General features: G+C 36.1%; 1 long non-coding RNA gene, 1 other non-coding gene and 1 pseudogene across 2 annotated transcripts; all 3 read right to left on the reverse strand.

The window, feature by feature from the left end:
- Window positions 1-1,388: 1,388 nt before the first annotated feature.
- On the reverse strand, window positions 1,389-2,120 carry LOC140160376 (uncharacterized). The gene is made up of 2 exons (XR_011859974.1): window positions 1,992-2,120; window positions 1,389-1,482 (listed from the first exon to the last, which is right to left on the reverse strand). It is a non-coding gene; the product is annotated as an uncharacterized lncRNA (long non-coding RNA).
- Window positions 2,121-8,428: 6,308 nt separating this feature from the next.
- On the reverse strand, window positions 8,429-8,513 carry LOC140161445 (small nucleolar RNA R38; annotated as a pseudogene).
- Window positions 8,514-13,031: 4,518 nt separating this feature from the next.
- LOC140161438 (small nucleolar RNA SNORD18) lies at window positions 13,032-13,102 on the reverse strand. The gene has a single exon (XR_011860128.1). It is a non-coding gene; the product is annotated as a small nucleolar RNA SNORD18 (small nucleolar RNA).
- Between the last annotated feature and the right edge of the window lie 2,644 nt (window positions 13,103-15,746).

Below are 15,746 nucleotides of genomic sequence, written 5' to 3' on the forward strand. Positions count from 1 at the left end.
TATTTTTGCATATATTTTATTATTGCTTTTTACAAAATAATAAAATGATCTGCCACACACACCTGAGCCTGCAGCCGTTTCAAGCGTATCTCCTTTTTACCTCATCTTCTGACCCTGAAGTACTCCCTCCGTCTCGTCGTCATCTTGGCATATTTTAGACATCCTGGAGAATAAACAACAATAAGTCGGCTATAATTTGAACTCAGTGTAACTTAATTTCATGTGTTTCAGATCTATAAAAAGTGACATTTTCACCATCATTAATATAATTGTTGCCATGTCATGAATCAATCATCTCAACTGGTAGTGAGAAGCTGGGATTAACCCATGGCATATTACTATAACCTCATCTGATTTAAGAGATTTCCTTGTCATTAAGACTCATCTCCATGCCCGTGAGGTAATGTATACAAGCATAACACATACTTCGTTAATTTCACATAAAAACATTTATATGATGCCACCCGGTTAAAGTCTTCATGGGTTTTTAACAATTAAAAATTATTTAAGAACTTTGCTGGCCTTTTTTAAAACAAAGACATTGGGCAGAAGTGATTTACAGAATAAACTGGTCATCTTCACAACTGTCAAGTATTTGAATTGGCTTGTTTAAAAACAAAATATTCACACAGGGTATATACCATTTATGAGACCAGTCTCGTCTCACCTTATTTGTACCTTTGTTTGCTCTTTAATTTCTTTACAGCCAGTTCTTGTTTTTATTTCTCTTTATCCTTGTCTTTCCTCTTCTTTTTGTGCCCTTCCTTATTTTTCGTCCCAATAATTCTGCTAATTGTTTGTGTACTGCTTCCAGCTGGTGAGGAAAAAAGATCAGATTTACTAAAATACCTATTTAAACATATTACAAGTATTGACTGATAATTCAAATGAGTACAAACTGTTCAGATACTGACTGCTATCACTCGCCATGACTTTTTCCAAGCACAGAACTCAACACAAGAAAAAACTTCTTGAATAGGCACCATACAAGGGTCGGGTCATGGCTCAATTGACACGCATGATATCATCATTTTTTACAAGTCTATACTATTATTGACAACCTCTACTCCCAATACATTTTTAGCACTAGATAAATAAATGAATGCATTTAACTATCTGAGTCGCACCCATGCCTGGAAAAAGCAGTGTACTTGGAATAATCCATGTTCCATGGACACTTTGCCACTTGAATTGTGATTATGTTCCCAGTATTTTTTTGCAGGCATGGACCCACACCTACTACTTTATTACCATTCCCATATCAAATACCTTGCAAGTTTTATGTGCTGTATAGAAACAGGATTATATTACTTATTGATCTAAATTATTCCATAATTTACAAAACAAAATCTGCCACACATACCCGAGCTAGCAGCTGGGTTTTCCCCCCATTTCTACCGCCTCTCCTGGCAAGTTTGACCTCCTCTTCCATTTCATCAGCTTCCCCATCTGATTTCTTTGCAAATTTTACTTCAAGGCATCCTGTAGATTAGACAAGTATCATAATAATTTGTAAACCAATGTAATTTGATTTCATTGAAATGCTTGATATCTAAAAAATATCCGTCACCATAAACAAAATTGTTGCCATGTCATGAATCAATCATCTCAATTGGTTGTGAGAAGCTGGGATTAACCCATGGCATATTACTATAACCTCATCTGATTTAAGAGATTTCCTTGTCATAAAGACTCATCTCCATGCCCGTGAGGTAATGCATACATTTAACAAATACTACTGTTAGAATCAGAGATTATGTTGTTGCCTAAGGGAGCAAAAATCACTTTCTAAGGAATTGGCAGCCATTGTGCTGGGCCAAGATTTGGACTATTTAGTCCTGCTAATAGAAATGAAAGTAAAACAAAATTGCGACTACAAATACCCTATACCAATTTCACACTTTTACATTCATTCATGACATATTAACATAATTGGGGATGATCCAAATTTTGTTTAAAATTCATTTCTCACTCTAGTACAAGTTACTTACTTCCAAGTTGCCAACCCCATCTTCATTGGTGGGATGTGCAAACTCCACATCTTTCATCAGTATCTTTGGTAAGATAGATCTTCAAGCACCAATACAACATCCTAAACACATAAAACAAGCAAGTGATGTTAATAAGAGTACATATAATAGATCAATATGAAATATCCCCATCCTTGATATTGCTTTTCTCAGTATGAAATCAAATGTCAGCACACAATTATCAGAGTAGGTAAGGTAAACATCACTGAAAAGCATCATTTTAAAGCACCACATGGTTTGCTTCCACAGGGTACACATTTTTTTTATACATCAGTAGCAAGTTCTGTCGTGCCTCATTATTTTACTTACTTCCAGGTTGAGTGGGGTCATTTTCTTCCTCTCCATCTTCTAACTCCACCTATCTGGGCTACTTTGATAAGAGCTTCAGCCATCAATACAACATCCTAAACATATGAAAACAAACGGGTTATGTTAGATTGATATGAAAATTGCCAATTATCTCTATCCCTACCGTAAACTAAGCCCATCAATTTCTGTTAATTCGCTTCATGTTTAAACAGAATTATGAAATCATCAAAACTGCATCAGCATCTGTATTAAAAATGTATTTTGTCACTACAACATATCGCCATACATGCAAAAATGATTTTTGATACCGATTAATAAACATCCGATTATTAACCTCAATATTTTTCATGACATTTCAATGGTGTATTTAGACCCTAAGATCCAACATATTTTATTTCAGCCAGTCACCAATATCCGATTCATGGACCAAGTGTTTTTCCCAAACTGAACATCTCGAGGGTCAGAACATCAGAAAACCCCATGTATACTTAGTCTATGTGCCAATGGCTGTCTCTCCTTCTCCTTATTTAATAGCCAATGTGAAGTAGTCTCAGATCAGTAAGGATTGAATATTGGAGTCATCCATGGTACTCTCTGATGTGCACAATGGCATTGATCATCACCGACATACTTCCTTTGCAAAAATATGTCTCGGCTGAAACTTATTGGACAGACTTCTACATTGGTGTTGTAGACTTCTATATATCACTTCTCCCTTTTCTTTTATTTCCTTAATAATACAGGGTCTGTATGAGTTTCCCCACTTACCCTTATCCGATACATATTCCCCTGGTGCTGAGCCTGGAAGAGGCATTGATTGGTCCATTTTCCATGTAGGGGCCATAGAAGTCTGTCCACATTCTTGTATGCTGTAATGCAAGACAAATAATTAGCTAATTGTTTTCTATTGAATCAGAACTTCATTACTATCTTTATTTAAAGGTAGAGAGTAGGAACCACTTATCATTCCTCTCTACATTAAAGGTAATGATTCATGCCTGTGTTTAGTCCAGAGTGCCATCCCTCTTTTGAAGAGACTCGGGCCAGACTCCTGTGTATAATGTTGTTGTGGGGGTTTACAACTTCTCTCACACAAGTCTTCCTACCCCAAGCAGATGCCCATTAACACCTGGTTGAAGTGAAGGACACAACACAATGGCTGCAATGTTAATTGAATACATGACCCTCTAATTAAGGGTCCAATCACTTAACCGAGCTCCCTAAATTTATATTTTGATAATGTGCAAGTGTGTTGCCATTGAGGTCAGACAGTATGAATACAATAAGCTATCATATGCAGCTATGCCACAATCATCACTTATAGTTATGCATCATTCCTCTGGCAGATTTAGTTGTTTTCACAACAATCATAATTAAGTTCACTATTTTCTACAGCAGCAATATCTTGTGTTGCCATTTCCAGTTAGCAGCCTGCACAACCGATTCTTTAGAAATGCTTAGTCGCTAAAAAAGTCGATCGATACATGTTAAAATCAGCACAATTCAGAGATACACCTTTTTGCTATGAAATTAATTTTCTCGGTCAAATATAAAGCAATATATTTTTTTTCTTCAGTAATGTCAGTTAAAAACTTGGTGCTTGGATATATATTTTTTTTAAAATCCTGGTATTAAAATTAAGCATCAAATTGTGTCTTTTAGTGTGATATTTTTGATTTTTATAGGGCTTGAGTTCGCCTCAAGCAGCTTTTTTACGGAATTGGTTTTTAGAGTCTCAAACTAATATAGTTTGCTAAAGAAAGATATTTCCCACCTCTGTAACGCACATCGTGTGGGTCTATATATTATAGTTTTGTCAGAATTTCCGTTTTTATTTTACCTTTTTCCCTTCATGATGCGAAAATGTCAAACTCAGTACTTTTATCTAGTGAGCAACCAGCACCAATAGTCGATATTTTCATTGTTCTCATCCAGGGCAATTTTCCATTGAAAAGCAAATATTGCCTGACCAGCGATTTAGTAGCCCAAATCCCCAATTGGGTTTTCTGGTAAATGAGGTGAATTTTAAAAATTTGCTCCCGTGATGGCCTGCAATTTCAATTTATATGGATTCCATGATTATGAAAACCATTTTGTCTGTCTGTTTGTTTGTTTACCTAGGTTTGTTTACCTAGGTTAGAGGGGAAGAGAGGGAGAAGAGGGGCTGAGAGAATCCATACGATATGCAATACCATACGATTATATTCAATAAGCCTGGCAAAATTGTCTATTTGGGCCCCCGCCTCCTCACCCCCCAAGTGCAGGGAAATTTGGTGGATTTGGGCCACCGCCCATACAGGCTTGCCCCCTTGAAAAAATCCCAGCTACGCCTGGCTGTGATCAGTTGGAGCGCTATATTAGGCCTGGGAATTTCGTTGCTATATTGAAGTTCTGGCAACACTGTACCCATGCCGGTATTCCTATTAAACCCAGGGATATCGATCCACAATGCTAGTATCAGCCTTAGATTCCAGCGTTGATTTTGAAAAAAATTTCAGGCGGGAGTGAAAAGTGGTGAAATCAAAACGGAAATTCTGACAAAACTATGATATATCGCTCACGGTGATGTGCGTTAGAAAGTTGGGAAAAATCCTTCATTAGCGAACTATATTACTTTGAAAAGCTAAAAGGTTGATCCAAAAAAAGGCTCATGAGGAGAGTTTAAGCCTATCAAAATCGAAAATCTTACACGAAATGACTGAATTTCACGCCTAAGTTTAACACTAGGATTTGAAAAAAATACAGTATCAAGCGCTACAATTTGACCTGACATTTACTGAAAAATGAAAATGATTGCATTTTATTTGGCCGAGAAAATTAATTTTACATTGAAAAGGTGTAACTCAAAATTTAGCTCATTTCAACACCAAATTCGATCGTTTGTATTGCCTCATTAAATGACTGAGTGAGCCTTGCAGAACAAAAGAATCGGTTGTCCAGGCTGCTAACTGTTTCTATTGAATTTCACAATGTTAGCTTGGCACTACTTAAAAATGAGTCGGAACTTGAAAATTGATCAAAATATTTAATGACGACCTACGCAAGTAGTCAACTTAAGGTGGGACAGGTGGAATTGAAATTTTTTCTAGTGGAAACATACTAGGAACCCCTTCCTAAGTATATGAAACAAGTATATGCTGAAATACACATTTCGTACTTAATTACATATTTTACGCATATTAATGAGCTAATTTGCATAATTAATTAGCATAAATTGGCCAATTTTCAAAAAAAATGTGGAGCCACTATGCAATGTCCTTTGAAGTTCATTGAGGTGTCAAATTAAAGCTCTTTGAAAGATCTAGAGCATGGACCTACTTCTGGTTACATACAGGGTTAGGTAGGTTTACCCCATTGGATTTTCCAATTTGAGGTGAATGCAATTTTGAAAATGTACCAAAATCACAATTTCAGGTATTTTGAATTTAGTTCCACGCCCTAGATAATTAAATAAGCTTTATTTTGATACCTCAAATAGGCGTTCTATAGCGGCTCCACATTTTTTCAAAATTCGATAATTGCTGAAAAAATGAAATGTGTAAAAAACGTTATGCAACGGGTTCGTAAACAATGAAAATAATAAGATTCTTGTTGTAATTAGCACGCTTTTTATACAATGTGCATAATTTTTCCAGATTTTTTTTAATGTTATGAAAACTACATTAAAGTGTCTAAACATGACAAAAACTAATTTTTGATGAAATGATGATTTTGGCCTATCTAATTACACCTGTCCCACCTTAATTTAACAGTATACTCTCCTTCATAGGATAGATGGCACAAACAAATAAAATGCAAAATCAATTAATATACTAAACATTTGAAATGAAATAATATAATGGGAATGTAATGACCTACAGTTTGATCAGTTCGTAATTGCCAGGCTTATAACATCAGATTAATATCAATATAGTTTATTTGGAGAATTGTCTGGTGACATTAATTGAAGTCCTGTACTTTGTCTTTTCTATAACATGAAAAATATAAACCAAACATGTGGGTCTACTTTTGGGCGTAGTGATAAAAGCCTAATAATTCCTGCCGATTACAAACTGATCAAAGTATATAGTCAACTGAAATTGACTGTATGCTCACCTATGGATAGCCAGAGCTAGTACATGGACTGTCAGTTTTGCAATATTATCTGCGAAAGGAAAGTTATTCACACATTGCATTAAAGCACAAGGTATTTATATTTAGCTATGCCCTCATAATTGGGGAAAACACATACCTTTGGATTGATTTTGCCACCACAATGGTGTGATAACAGGTAATCTTGATTTTTTTTAAATTGTTGCTCAGAATCTGGTAACGCTATGTATATAATCATGGAAGATCATAAGGTGTCCTAATTTGTCATCATAGCAAACAATTAACCTAGAAGTGTGTGTCAGTAGTGTCACCATGTACCAAATAATATTTGGACCATTAGGAGAGAAACACTGCCTGATGCCTTCCAGTTGAACATTTATAGTTTTGGGCTAAGAATGTTTAGTACATACGCATGATGAAGAGACATACCTTTGACAATTGATGTAGAAACAGTGGTATCACTCAGTGAAGGATAATATCTGAAAAACAATGCACAAAATAATGCTTATAAACAACTCGCTGCATCAAAACAAAGATTTGTAACTTGCACAAATGAATAGTAGTAGTTGCTCAGAATCTGGTAACGCTATTTGTATATAATCATGGAACATCATTGGTGTCCTAAGATGTCATCATAGCAACCATGCATGTCATACTTTCTATTCTATATCACAAACAAAAAGGCTTTTGATTAAAATTGACCATAATCTCTTACCTGTGCTCATCAGGTCTTTTGATGACTGAAAATGTGAAAATGCCATTGCATCTCCTACCCTGCAATTCAAACAAAAAATCATCCACAGTTAATGAAAATGTTCAAAATTCCTTGTAAAATGTTAACAGATTGATCAAACTTGCTCAGATTTGTATTGGCTAATATGGCTACACAGCCATAATACATCAGCATATATCGATAAGATGGGGAAAGAATGGTGTCATCACCGCAAGTTGTTGTAAAGCATTTTGTATCAGTAGTGCATTGGAAGTTTCTTCATATTTGGTAATTTATTGAAAATTTCATGTAATGTATATGACATTCTGAAAATTAAATTTCAGATCATACAAGAGATAGGAGCACTAGGAAAACAATCGCACACATACGTACCTTGTGTATTTTAATCGCTCATGTTGAAAGCTGTAAAATGGATGGGAGAGAAAAACACAGAGTTATTACCTAGATATTTTTAAAACACGCATGGTAAATGTAATAAATCTATGCAAGAAATTGGCTCAGACATCCAAGGAAGTTTGCCTATCACCGAGGGTTTTGACGCCCTCTACAGTGGAAACTGCAGATGTGGAAACATCATCATAGCCAAGAAAGTTTTTTTTAAATAAACTGACACAAATTTAGACAAGTATGTTCGTCTTCATAGGAATGAAGCATCGCAGGATGTACAAAATTCACAAGAATATCTTACCATCTCTCCATGTTATCTTCGGCAGATCTTTCAGCAACTGAAAATCATGACAGTGCACCGTCTATCCTGTCAATCAAACATTATTATTCATGTTTCATTAAAATGTTCAATACCAAATGCAAACTTGCTCTGGCTAATAATATTATGGTTACATAGCCATAATACATCGGCATATTGATACGATGGGGGGAAAAATGGAGGCATCAACCGTCTCATCAGTTGTGTTACACTTCCACCATGTCTAAATTTCTACAAGGTACAACAAGGTTACCTTTCTATGTATCATGTGCCAAATGTTTTCTCTCAAACAATCTTTCATGGAGAACCTGTTTCGGAGAACAGATTCTTCACTTTTTTGATGAAGCGCATGTCCTGTGTAAATATGGAAAGTACGGTCCCCGATGGCTACTTGAAATATTATCAATTCATAGGGTAGCATCGCATGATCCTGGTTCCTTTCCTACGATAAACAGGACATGTACCTTGGCAAGTGTAAAGGGATCTTGCTGAAAACTGCAACCCAATAATGCTTATCATATAGGGAAAGCAACTCAAAATGTGACAACTAAACGCCAAGTTTGCCTCAGACAATACCATTGATATTTATCCTCATATTGATAGTTACCTCAGACAGGGATAACTTATTGCATCATTGGCAAACAAATTACTAAGGTCTGCATCTTTCCTAAGAACAAAATCCATTCTGGATGGTTTGATCTTATCCCCTTTACATCTGTTATTCCAATATTTCTTTCCCAACATACTACGCTCAAACTAACCACTTACCTGCTGATGCTACATGGTGTATCATCATCTTCAGATACAAATTCTGTTCTTCTCCCCATTCTGTAAGTAAAAGAAAATAGATCAAAATCAAAACGAAATATAAACAGCCGAAAGCGCACAAAACCAATACATTTTGCATTCAATGTACTAAAGGCACCGTTGTACTACTGCTACATGCATGCTCTCGTAATGGAATAACAGCAATTCACTCATACCAACATATTGGCTTGCTAATTATTCATATTTAGCCTGAAAATGTTCTTGCTTTCTCACATCTAGATGCATTTGGACAATATTTGAAGATAAGCCATGTCCTAAACCAATAGGGTCCTCCCTTTAATCCCATTGTAATTCTTCCATTAAGTGGTTTGATCGCCAACCGAAAAACAACACTATTTATCAGATACACAATGCTGCATTGAAGTAACCATGCACCAAGCAATACAGTGCATTGTAATGACAACATCCCGCACATATCCAATGATTAATGTGTGCACAAAATGCTTTTACATATAGTGCCACCACAAAATTTTCACACCAGATGATGTCAAAATAATTTATTTAATCATTAATGGATGGAGATGCGGGACAGTTGGCAGGTCTGCTTTTATTTGTTTTACCATTCAAAACTTACATTTTATCAACATGCATCCATACATTATAACCATCCAGACATAACATTCCTTCTTGAATTCATCTCTCACTTCGATGGCTATCTGCTACTGATCCCATTTATAGCCGATTACGATGTGCGGCGCATCCGTGGTTTCTTGAACCTGTGTGGTTGACAAGCTTCTACTGCAGATTCCTTGGAAATTTTCACTAACCAATATGCAGGAAACCTTGACTTGCACATATTCTGATGATTGCATTTCCTTCACAGCTATATAAATGGTAGATAAAATGTTTTAAAAATTGGCATCAGTGTTGAACAATAACAATGACCAAAGTGTCAAATTTTGCCCTCGTTTCATCACTGTAAGTCAAATCAGTTGTTGGCATATCTATGCTCTTTGCAAAATGCAAAAGAAAACCCCGATTTTGATATTAACATTTTCAGATTGTCTGGTTTAGGGAATCGCTCATTGTGCCTCATTTTGATGTTTCAGATTACATGATGTACCAGCAATTGTAAAATAGACAGAAAAGGAAAAGCAAACACTGAATTACAACCTATACATTATAACATGCACGTCAAATGCAAGATATCTATGATTGGCTCAGACATCCAAGGAAGTTTGCCTATCACCGAGGGTTTTGACGCCCTCTACAGTGGAAACTGCAGATGTGGAAACACACATCATAGCCAATTTTGAAAATCTTTTTCAATATACAGCTGATTTTGCCAATGCTGATTTGTCAATATTTGTTGCTTAATTATTTTTGTAATAAAGCCTTCATGCCAAGTGCTCCAGAACAAATGCTGAACATCCATACCTTATGTCAATAATGAAGTACACATTTCTAAGACATCACTTGGTGAAGCAGCTTAGGATCTGGAACAAAAGACATAAAACAAATCAAATCAATGCATTAAAGTACAGCACTTTAATACAACTTTTCATTATTGATGTGCACTCAGTTGCTCAGAATCTGGTAACGCTATTTGTATATAATCATGGAACATCATTGGTGTCATCATAGCAACTATGCATTTCATACTTTCTATTATAGTTTGAAGGCTACAGTATGTTTTACGATAAAATTTCTTTTCAGTTGCGACAAACAGTGCTTTAAAAATCTGGTGTGATTTTCCACTCAATTTTTGAATTGATCCCATTACAGGGCATATCATACTGGCTAGCAACAAAGTCAACTGATTGTGACTTGATGACGATGGCGACTTATCAGATATTGGCAATTACATTAAAAAAAAACGCTACGCACCTTGCGATTGTCTAGTATGATATTGCCTGTAAGACTAATCAAATTTTGATCGAAATTGACAAATTTCAATAATAACTACAGAATTGCTTACCTTTGTTCATCAGGTTTTTTGCAACTGAAATTGCTGCTTGTGCGTCAATGTTCCTGCAATTCAAATACAAATCATGCATATTTTATTAAAATGTTCTCTAGATATTGAAAAACATTTAGACAACTTGTTGAAACTTGCTCAGATTTGTTTTGGCTAATATGGCTACACAGCCATAGTATATCAGCATATATCGATAAGACGGGGAAAGAATAGTGTCATCAAGGCAAGTTGTTACAAGGAAGCTTGACGCTCATATACTTTCTTTACATGAATGTTTTAAGACAAATTCATAATAGTTACATTTCATCATTTTGAAAGAAAACCTACCCATCTCCTGTTTTGTGATCACTGGAATTTGTCCTCTGGCAGCTGTAAATTATGGAAGGAAAAGCAAACACTAAATTACAACCTAGACATTTTGGAAATCACAGACTTGGATGTAAAATATCTATAATCTGTACAAGAAATTGGCTCAGACATCCAAGGAAGTTTGCCTATCACCGAGGGTTTTGACGCCCTCTACAGTGGAAACTGCAGATGTGGAAACATCATCATAGCCAATTTTCAATATCAACTTTGTTATCCCTTTTTTATGTTTTGTTCACCTGATCAGAAACTTCTATTTTACCCAACTGGAGATCCCTTGGTTGTAAATAGTCCAATTTTGGCATATTTGGAATGGACTGATGGTGGAGGAATGATGACTGGGGGATGATGTGAAACCCCTATAGGCAGGGAAAGCAAATGCAACTTCACCCACACATGCTGCATGGATATATCATGAACATTACTCGAGGTATGCTCACCTTTGTGATTTGAAGTGCTTGATGATCAAGCTTTGTCGAGAACTAGATAGCTTCAATCCTGGATATCGGCAGCCTGTAGGAAGTGAGAAACACATACAACTTAAGCATTTGCAAGTTTTTAAGCATTTTTTAATTCTTTCAGCCTATCCACTCCCATTACCAACATATATTGTTACACCTGAAAAAATCTTATTTCCAAAGGCATGAATATGAATGGGTACAGTTACAATTGGTGGTATCTTTTACCTTATATAAGATTATCAGGGGTCTTCATAATGGCTTGTTCACAATATAAGGTACATTCTTCCAGGCATTGAGAACAGATGCTACAGTATTTTGTAAAGACCTTTTGCTCTGGTGACTGCTTGTCCTGATCCTTGTGTAAAAAGAATTGGGTCATGATTCAATTAGCCAATCAGAACATCACTTCCTGTTTACATTGTAAACATCGCCAAATAGGGAAGGGCCTTTGCAAAATACAGTAAGTTGTCGTAAAAAACATGTTTCATGATATCTTACAAGCAAATGCATTTGTATTCCACTTGTATGTTACAGATCCATGATTTGATTTCTGAGGTGGATAGCACGACAGAGTAATTGGATTTACTAAGCAATGCGCTAACCTCAATATAAACAAAGAGCACCGATGTGCTGAAGCCTCACCTGAATTGAACATTCACAATAATGCAAATTTCATTTAAGTGCCAATGTGTGGGTTTCAGTCAAATTGGAGCAATTCTCTCTAGTTGACTTTGGAGGACCTCCAGTTGTTTTGTAAGGTGTTTTAATATGTCTGTGCGTAATTTGTACATGTATTTAGTTCACCCCATGCCTGGTGGACAGTAAATGCCCCAGTTGTCTTGAGTGTTTGTTGGTTTCATATTCCTTTTAATTTGTATGTTTGAATATTAAAAGATGATTGAATAAATACCCATGCCTTTCAATTTATTTCAGGCAAGTATTTGTCCAATCTCCATTGTGATGAATGTCACTTACTTTGCTGGTCCGAGCTGAGACCTCCTGACCTCCCAAGAAATCTGTTCAGATTTGTGTTCACCATGGTTGGCATTGGAAGGCTGTAAAAGAAAAGACGATAGTGGTTATGTTAGAGAATAATGTACAGTACCAACACCTCATATCAATTATGGTATATTGGGAAGTTTTGAGCAAAGCCATGAGCGGGGCAAGATTTTTTTCTTCGCTAGCCCCACACTTCCCTGCGAGATCTTGTGCAACCTAACTCCATTTTGTCCTGCTACAACAGGCAAGCAAACATCAAGTCTAACCCTCTGCCGGTTTTGTACGAGTAGACACCACATCTCAACCACTAAGCATGGACCCGTGTACGCATATTGCACACCCTGTACTGCCAGTTCATTCCGTCATTGCCAGTAATGCATCACTTAATTTTGTTTACTTACCTCGCCTTAAATTAAGACACAGACCGAAACATGTTTTATAAAGCATGAAACCCATTTTGTTAGGGTGTTATAGGCCTAAATAATTCATTTTTTTATATGTTGAAAATACTTTATTTGTAAGATGTTTGTGCAAATGGAAGCAAAAACAAAACCCTCCCATTGATTAACTTGCTGCACAATGAAACAATAAGATCAGAGCTTCAATACACGTCATTGTTCATCAGAAACACGGACCTTGAAGGTAAACTCATCACTTCTTATTTATGCTTTTTGGTATATCCAATATGATACAGACAACTGACTGTGCTTTGTCATTAAAATTACTTGCTTTCCGATTATATTACGGCGAGTCGGATGGCAGGAACCATATTTTTCAAGTTTTAGCCACGTAACTGAACTTTCAGGTTATAGATTGTGTGTTAATATTAGCTATCTATTCTCTCACCTGTATGTGTTCTTTCCGACTGCTATAGCTTGGACGCCATTTCCCAGTTCAGCATGTATACACCAATTTGTAGCGCAAACAAGTAAGCCCCTCAATTCTCTGTGCAAAGGTGACACAATAAAATTGGTTATTACCACCAAAGTATCTATTTGTTTGGAATGGAACAAATCACAGAACTATACATTTTTATGTATTTGTTTGATCTGACAGGATCCAGTCAAGGAGATCATCAACTCTCAAGCTGGGTTTTTAAAGATCACTTGATTACTCTATCCCCTCGTTTTTAAAAAACCATGTGAAAGATTGGGACAATCACTTGGCAGCGTTGATAGGGAATATTCCGGCACTACCGACATTAAGTCTGGTAGGTGCAAGTATCAGTTTTATTTTATGATTGCCAGTCTTTATGATGGCTGGTCTATGAACTAGACACATGAAATGAAAACAATTTTGTTTCTGGTATTCTTTAAAATGGACGTCCAGATAAGAACAGATCTTTAGGTTTTGCTTAAAAGCCAGAATTTTCGGCAGTGGCATCTCCGAATTAAAATTGTAAAATCTTATGAAGCTCAAACCCACAACCTATGGCAAAAGCCTGTTCTTTTGTAATACTTAATCCAAATCAATACAGCCATTTACAGAATAATCGGCACACATACTGAACGGCACCTGTTAGCTCTAGGAGAACAACTGTTGAAGGAATCTTAAATACAAGTTATTTACCTGTTTGTATGACAAGAGTAAATTACATGGCACCGAGATATCAGCAAGGGTGACGCATCCTTTTCAGTTCTTCACACATACTAGCAACATCTTCAGCTCTTCCTTAGTACAGTCGAATCTGAAATAAGTACAGATTCAAATACTTTTAAACATTTAAGTGTCTCCAGTAGTTGTTTATGATGGCGTCAAAATTTTTCTGTAGGCAGGTTTCTGCACTCGACTGCGTACTGTTTTAACACAGTTAAGTAGTACGTCCTGTCTGGATATCTCCTTAATATCGCATTCTGACCAAATAGGGCAAGGCAACATGAAATACACTTGCTCAGGTACACAAAGAATGCCAGCTAGTATGGAAAAGTTGCAACTTGTTCTTTCACTTAAGCAACTAACTTAAGGGCAACTCTGAAAACAAAATTTTAATTCTTCCATAACGGGTATTAAAACGGGAGGATAAAAAATTTTCTCTGTATGATGCATGCATTTTGGGGGTGGAGTAGCAATTTTACATTTTAATTGTTTCCCATAATTTGTTCATGCACAAAATGCCTATGAAAAATTAGTTTCTCTTTTTGCAAGTTGTAATCAATAAGCAGTTTCTGTTTGCATATTAACTATGGTGTGCATTGGCGATGTGGCTAATGGAAACAAGGAATTGACTTTCATTGTACAAAGAACAGTTTTGCTGAAAAAGCCAGAATTTTTGGCAGTGGCATCTGAATTAAAATTCAAGAATTTGTAAAAACTATGAAGCTCAAAACCCACAACCTACCACCAGGGACAAGTGATTTGCGCGGAACTTTTTCCGCGCAATTGGCTATTTTTTCCTTATGGGCAGGGATACATGATTTGCGCTGAAAAAAAGTTCCACGCACATCACTTGTCCTTGCCTACCACCTATGGCAGAAGCCTGTTCTTTTGTAATACTTAATCCAAATCAATACAGCCATTTGCAGAATAATCCGCAAAAAATACTGAACGGCACCTGTTTGCTCTGGGAGCACAACTGTTGAAGGAATCTCAAATACAATTTATTTACCGGTTTGTCTGGCTAGAGTAAATTACATGTCACCGAGATATTAGCAAGGGCGATACATCCTTTTCAGTTCTTCATTCACACATGCTAGCGACATCTTCAGCTCTTCCTTAGCACAGTTGGTGTTCTGAGATAAAAAGTACACAATCAAAAAAGTTTTAAACATTTAAGTGCCTCCAGCAGTTGTTTATGATAGCATCGCAATTTTTCTGTAGTCAGGTTTCTGCACTCGACTGCGTACTGTTTTAACACGGTTAAGTAGTACGTCCTGTCTGGATATCTCCTTCATATCGCATTCTGACCAAATAGGGCAAGGCAACATGAAATACACTTGCTCAGGTACACAAAGAATGCAATGAAATATTATAAAAAAATTTTCATTTGAGCAACAAACTTCAGGGGCAACTCAAAAAATAAAGTTAACATTCTTTCATAACTGGCATTTTAACACTAGGTTGAACAAAATGAAAATTAAATGTTTTTCTGCAGGATGCATGCAATTCTTGACAGGGAACCAATTTTACATCATAATTTTTTCAATAATTCAAGAATTTGTTCAAAGCTTGTTTCTCTTTTTGCAAGGAGAAGTCAATTATTATTTCTTGTTTATGTAATAACTATGGTGCATTGGCAATGTGGCCAATGGAAACAAGGAATTGACTTTGAATGAATGAAAAGTTTAACCAATTTCTCACAACTTGT

This window comes from Amphiura filiformis, chromosome 9, assembly GCF_039555335.1.
Source record: "Amphiura filiformis chromosome 9, Afil_fr2py, whole genome shotgun sequence".
In the NCBI taxonomy this organism is placed as follows: domain Eukaryota; kingdom Metazoa; phylum Echinodermata; class Ophiuroidea; order Amphilepidida; family Amphiuridae; genus Amphiura; species Amphiura filiformis.